Here is a 6388-nt window from a genome sequence, read left to right on the forward strand (position 1 = left end):
ACCAGGGCTATTATTAAGATTCAGGTGAGAATTAAGATGACAAAGTACCTTTCAAAACTTAAAGAGCTATGTAAATACTAGCTGTTCTTAAATCAGAAAAGCCTCATACTATTAAGACCTCAAGTGGATTTTTTTAAGAGCAAAGATACAAATGTAGTGCTACTTTTTATCTGTGGATTTTCCCATATCATTAAAATGAAAACCATATACCCCAAATAAACACAGGATATGCCATGCAGTTAAATAACTATTTACAGTAATATTACTCAATCAGCACCTGACTATGCAAATTCTTTTTGAATTATTCTTAGTCCATGAACAATTTTTATTTCTACCTTCTTCCTCTACTATTCAGTGTAGCCTTAAGCTGAAAAGACTTAGAAATGATCAACTGATTTTAATTTATTTTTAACTGATTTTCAATTTATTAAGTAAAATAATCAAGAGGGTAAAATTATCCTAAAAATATCTGTCCATTTGAAGAGGTACTTTGGTACTTTGGAAAATTTCTGGGCCTAAAATCAAAAAAAACTAGCCTAAATTCCAGCTTTTTTACTTACTAACTGTATGACCATGGACAAAATATTGAACTTCCATTTCCCCTTCTGTAAAATGGGGATAAGAAGTCATGTCATCAGTTCTCTTCAAAAATGAAGGACCACCACCAACTACAAAAACAACAGTAACAACAAAATGGGGTAAGAATACTTGGTAAAGTGTTAGTTATATAAATGAGAATTATTTTTTCCTATTTCCATGGGGAAAGAAACATGCTGGAGATGCATCATTCTGCTAATTAAAATGTATTAAAAATAGAGGGTGGGAGATAAATGCTTAATGTTCTTTGGGATTTCAAATTAGAACCAAAATTATACTGGCATCTTGACTCGGGTATTGAATTTTAGAGGGAAGTGTTTCTTCCCCAAGTTGTCAGAGACTCTTTGAAGTGATCAATAAGGCAATACTATTTTCATAATTATATTAACACATTTTAAGTTATAATACAGCAAATATTAATAAATAGAACCCAAATAAACAAAAATTCTTTGGGATCTTCAATAATTTTGAAAAAATGTAAAAGGGGTCCTGAGACCAAAAAGTTTGGGAACCATTGGGCTAGCTATCATGACATTCCAACATATACAATCTGAAGTATACCTTCCAAGCTATCTTGTCTAGGCCACAGATCTTTAAGTCAAGGAAGAAGGAGGATATTGCCTCAACAACTTTCTCATTGCCTCAACTCAATTCACATTTCCTTCTTATTCCTTCTCTGAAAATGTGGAAGCAAAAAGAGCTGTATCTCAAATCTTTGGAAATATAGGTTCAACCTTCTGGAAGACAAGGGTACTCATCCTTTAACACAATTCCATGTGACTAGGATGGATTGTACAAATCAGGGGCTTCCAAAAAAAGTCATCTGTAGTACAATGGAAAGCCAGTGCATGCTAGCCAAGGAAGGGTATTTGACAAGAATATTATAAGGGACTAAAATTATATAAAGAGAATCCTCTAGTCATAGTATATTTGAATTTCAACCAGATATTTGAGGAAGTCCTTCAAAATATACTTGTGGGCAAAATGGAGAAATGGAAATTGGCTAATGTCAGAATTGTTCTCAAAGAATACAGACATGTCAGTCTGGAAAGTGTTGAATAAAAGGACAAAGGATCCAGACTTTGACCCTGTTATCATCAACATCTTTATCAGTACCGTGACTGGAGGCATATATGACATACTTATCAAATTTGTGTTAAAAGGAACCTAGAAAGATAAGTTAACATTGGTTGAAAGAATTATAGTCTACATGTTGTTATTTTTGTTGTTATTTGTCCTTTGTTTTTGAAGAGGACATCAGAGAAGTGATACCATGACATTCAAGTGAGTTGGACTTAAGTGAGAAAGGGCTGTGCAAGGCCGCCTAACTTTGCTCTAGAGCCATATAGGTCCAGTGGCCAGATATAGAAGAGGATGACTGGAGATGGCCCTGGATGCAATGGGAGACCTTGGCCTTTATAAGTTTAAGTCTTCAACTGGTCTTCGTTTGACTGAGGTCATACCCTTCAGAGATTAAGTAGCAATTGAGGCAAATGGCCTCTTTCACCTAGTCAAAAAAAAATCTAAATAAATAATAATTAAATCTAGGAGGAGAAGTCCTCCAGCCTTTTTGGCCAAAACAGAAATGATTGCTGTTTACATTTACTCTGAGTCAATCAGGACTTAAGCAATGACTAACTGGAGCTATACTACAACTGGATGGAATAATAGGCTGAAGTTAATAAAATAAAACAAAGTTAAATGTGAAAGCCTACCCTCAGATCAAAAAATCAGCTGGACAAATACAGAACAGGGTGAAATGGTAAAAAATTTAGTAAGATTATGGTCTGTGACAGCCAAGAGAAGAAATGAAAGGTAAAGCTGAATTCATTTTTTAAAAATTCAACTAGCATTTTATATAACATATTTAAGTTTCTAAAGCACTGGATAGACATTTATTCCATTTGAACGTAACAACAATTATGTTTTGGAGCAGATATTCACATATATTATTATCCTCATTTTCTGGAAGAGGACGCTGAGTCCCAATGACTCCTGGTAATATGACAAGTGAGTGTCAGTCTGAGTCTAGCTCTCTTGGGACTCTAAGGCCACTCTGCCTCTACTAAACTCAAATACTGGGAGCAAGGAAGGCAATTCTCTTTCCATATCATGCTCTCCTCAGACCACATGTGTAATGCTGTGTCTAGTTCTGAGTGTCACATTATGAGGGATATTGATAAACTAAAGCACATTAAGAAGAAAACAATCAAGATGGGGAGGATTCCCAAAACCATGCCATGAGAAGAATCAGTTCAAGGGACTAAAAGTGTCTGTCCTGGAGAAGAGAGAACTTAATTAGGGGCTATTAGATAGCAGTCTTCAAGAGACTAAAAAGTTGTCAAAGAAATGAGGAATTAATTTGTTATGCTCAACCAGAGAGCAGAAATAGTATTTGTGGGTGGAAATTACTGGGCAGTGGATTTCAACTCAACATAAAGAGAACAAATATAACTTCCTAAGAATTAAAGCTATTTAGAAAGGGGATCTTTAAGGTTACAATAATAATGACTCAAAATTATAAAAGTGTTTTAAGATTGGTATAGTGGTTTGCATTATCTCACAGTTGATCCTCACAATAACCCTATGAGGTAAGTGTTTATTATTATCCCAATATTACAAATGAGGAAACTGAGACTCAGATAAAAATGACTTGGCTGGGGCCATATAGCTCATAAGTGACAAAAGCAAGATCCTCTTGACTCCAAGTTCAATGATCTATCCACTATGCTAGTGAGTTCACAAGAGGTTTTCTCAGTGAATACTTGTTGAAGTTTTGGGGAAGTAGTTGGTCTAACATGAAGTAGCTATGAGGGGAGATAATTTATATTTGATTTTGCAGAAATGATAAAGATGTGGCAACCTGAAAGAAAGAACATAAGCATGCTTGCATTTTGAGGAAAAGAAGCATCAAATAGGGAACTAGGTAAAGCAATTGATAGAATGCTGGTTTGGAGTCAGAAAAACTCTTCTTTCTAAGTTCAGATCTGGCTTCGGACACTTATTAGCTATGTTACCCTGGAGAAGTCCCTAAACTCTGTTTGCCTCAGTTTCATCATCTGTAAAATGAGCTGGAAAAAGGAATAGCAAACCATTCTAGTACTTTTACCAAGAAAACTCTAAATGGAGTCACCAGAAAGAATAATTACAACATGAAAGATTGTTCAGACTTTGATAGGTGGTATAACTGCCTTAATGAGTGCCTGATTTGCAGATAATCATGCAGACAACCAGTGAGTATCCTTATTTTACTCCTGATATTAATGGGGAAATTTTGAATGTATGTCCATAAATTATTCTTGCTTTTAGATTTAATTTTTTGTGATTGATTCTAAAAGCACTTCTGAATCTTTCATTGCCTCAAGATTATTATTATTATAAACATTAATTACCATGTGACAATAAAAAGAGAATCATATCTTCTTAATAGAAATAAGGCTTGTGCCTTCAGTATAGGGAACTGTATAGATGAGGAAATTTCCTCTACCAATGCACATTGATACCTTCTCTGCAATTTAAAATTAACTTAATAAGTATCCCAAAACACTCAGGTTAAATAACTTGCCCAGCATCACATAGAGCCAGTATGTTATTAAAGATAAAACTTTGCCCAGGTCTTCATGACTCTAAGGCCAGCTCTTTATCCACTAAAACACACTGGTTTTCATCATCTTAATAAATTCGCTAAGATTATATTTGGTTGCTTACCCCATTTTAGCATAGAGTTATTATGGCTTCTCAAAGGCTATGCTAATAGAATATAAGTTCTGGTGGTTACTAACCATTGCTAAAGACTTCAGTTACAACATATTGCTAAACTGTATGTATATCTTTTGAGGAAAAGGATAAGCTTTGAGAAGTTCATACCAAAGAGTTTGTTCATTATACTAACAAATGATGAATATTTGGGGCTATAGGCACTAATCAGCAACTGTGTACTAAAGCATGGAGGGCCATCACAATTACACATCTTTCAGAGTATAAAATTAACAGCTTTAATGATCAAATATGTCAGTACTTCAAAGATCTATGATTTTGTTAAATGTGCATGTTTTCTTCCTGCATGTGAATATCATACCTCCATGATTTGGTTAATGGCCTGCAAGAGTTTCTGTGACTAGAAAATTCATCACTCTGTGGCCAGTTTGGTTATTAGACTATTTGATTTTAATAAGGATGGTTTCAGACAGAAGATGTAAGGGCTGGTGCCAGGACTACACCTGCAATTTTTCCATGATGATGAGAGCTGCCAGACTTTTTGTTCTCTTGATATAACTTTTGAGATCCCATGGTCACCTCTTTGCCATTTAACATCATTGAAGTAGCAATGGTGATGATTGATGCCTTAAAAAATCATAATAGAATACAGAAAATTTTAAATCATCCTAAAAATGTTTAACAAAATTTACAGTGAAATGGTGTATGAGTGGAGGTTAAGATCCTTGTTTAAAAAGGAATTATGATAAGCACAAGATAGGAAATATAACTTCAGGAACAAATGGCAAAAATTCACTGGTAAAATCAATATTTGCATTACTGAGAAAAGTTTTATAAATAATTAGCCAGAAAGGAATTAGTGAGAAAATGAATCATTAACATAATATCAAATGAAAGAAAAGTTCAGGGAATATTCTATGGAATAGTACCCAATAGTCATTAAGGATATAGAAGAACAACAGAAAAAACAAATCAGAAAGATCATGGCTCAAAAAGAAAACTATCTTAAATGACTACGACTATGTCATTTAGAAAGAGATTCAAATGCCAAATATATAAAATGCAAAAAAAAGTTTTTGAACTTAAACATGCCATAGTGATTAGATTGCTAGACTTGGACCCAGGAAGGCCAAATCCTGGCTTGTCTCATGGACTTAGAGCTGTGTGATACTAGATAAGTTATTTAACCTCTCTATCTCATTTCCTCATCTATCAAATAAAGTATTTAGACTCAGGGGTTCTTACAATTCTTTTTCATTTCTAAATCTCTGATCCTACCTTCAGTATTTTAAATTTTATTTTTATTAATATTATAATCAGAAGCTGAATGCCATCTTAAAATCATGGTATAAGGGAATTCTATAAGTTAAGTGCTAAATTATGTGGAATAGATGATAAAGATGATAGTTCAGAGACTGTGATGTGAGTGGTCAGGAAAGAGGGAGGGCTTAATTATTATTATATTAATCAATTATGTTGATTATTTTAATGTATAATTATTATTACTATATTACTCTATTGTATGCCAAGTACTATGCTAAATAATTTAAAAATATTTATATTATTTAATTTAATCTTCACAATCCTGAGAGATATGTGCAATTTTGCCCTATTTTACAGTTGAGGACACTGAGCCAAACCGAGATTAAATAACTTGCTCAGAGTTACATGGCTGAATCAGATTTGAATTCAGTCTTCCTTATTCTAGGCTGTACATCCTATCTATTATATCACCAATTTTATCTCCCCTATGAGAGGATGGAGGACTTAAGATGGGTTTTGAAAAATTGGTAGGATTTTTGGTGGAGAGAGGGGGGAGGTGAATTTTCAAAGCCAGAACAACAGAATGATCAAAAGTAAGAAATGCATAGAGTGGCTCTGTTCTCCCAGTAGAGTAACAGCCATGGAATCTGAAAGACCGTATTCAAATCCAGTTTTAGTCACTTGATACTAGCTGTGTGACGTTGGACAAGTCACTTAATCCCAATTGCTTTGTTGAAAAGAAAAGAAAAGTAAAAAGTACAAAATTAGCAAAGAATTGTAGGGAGGACAGTGAAGATTGCACCTGGGTTCA

This window comes from Sarcophilus harrisii, chromosome 1, assembly GCF_902635505.1.
Source record: "Sarcophilus harrisii chromosome 1, mSarHar1.11, whole genome shotgun sequence".
Lineage (NCBI taxonomy): Eukaryota > Metazoa > Chordata > Mammalia > Dasyuromorphia > Dasyuridae > Sarcophilus > Sarcophilus harrisii.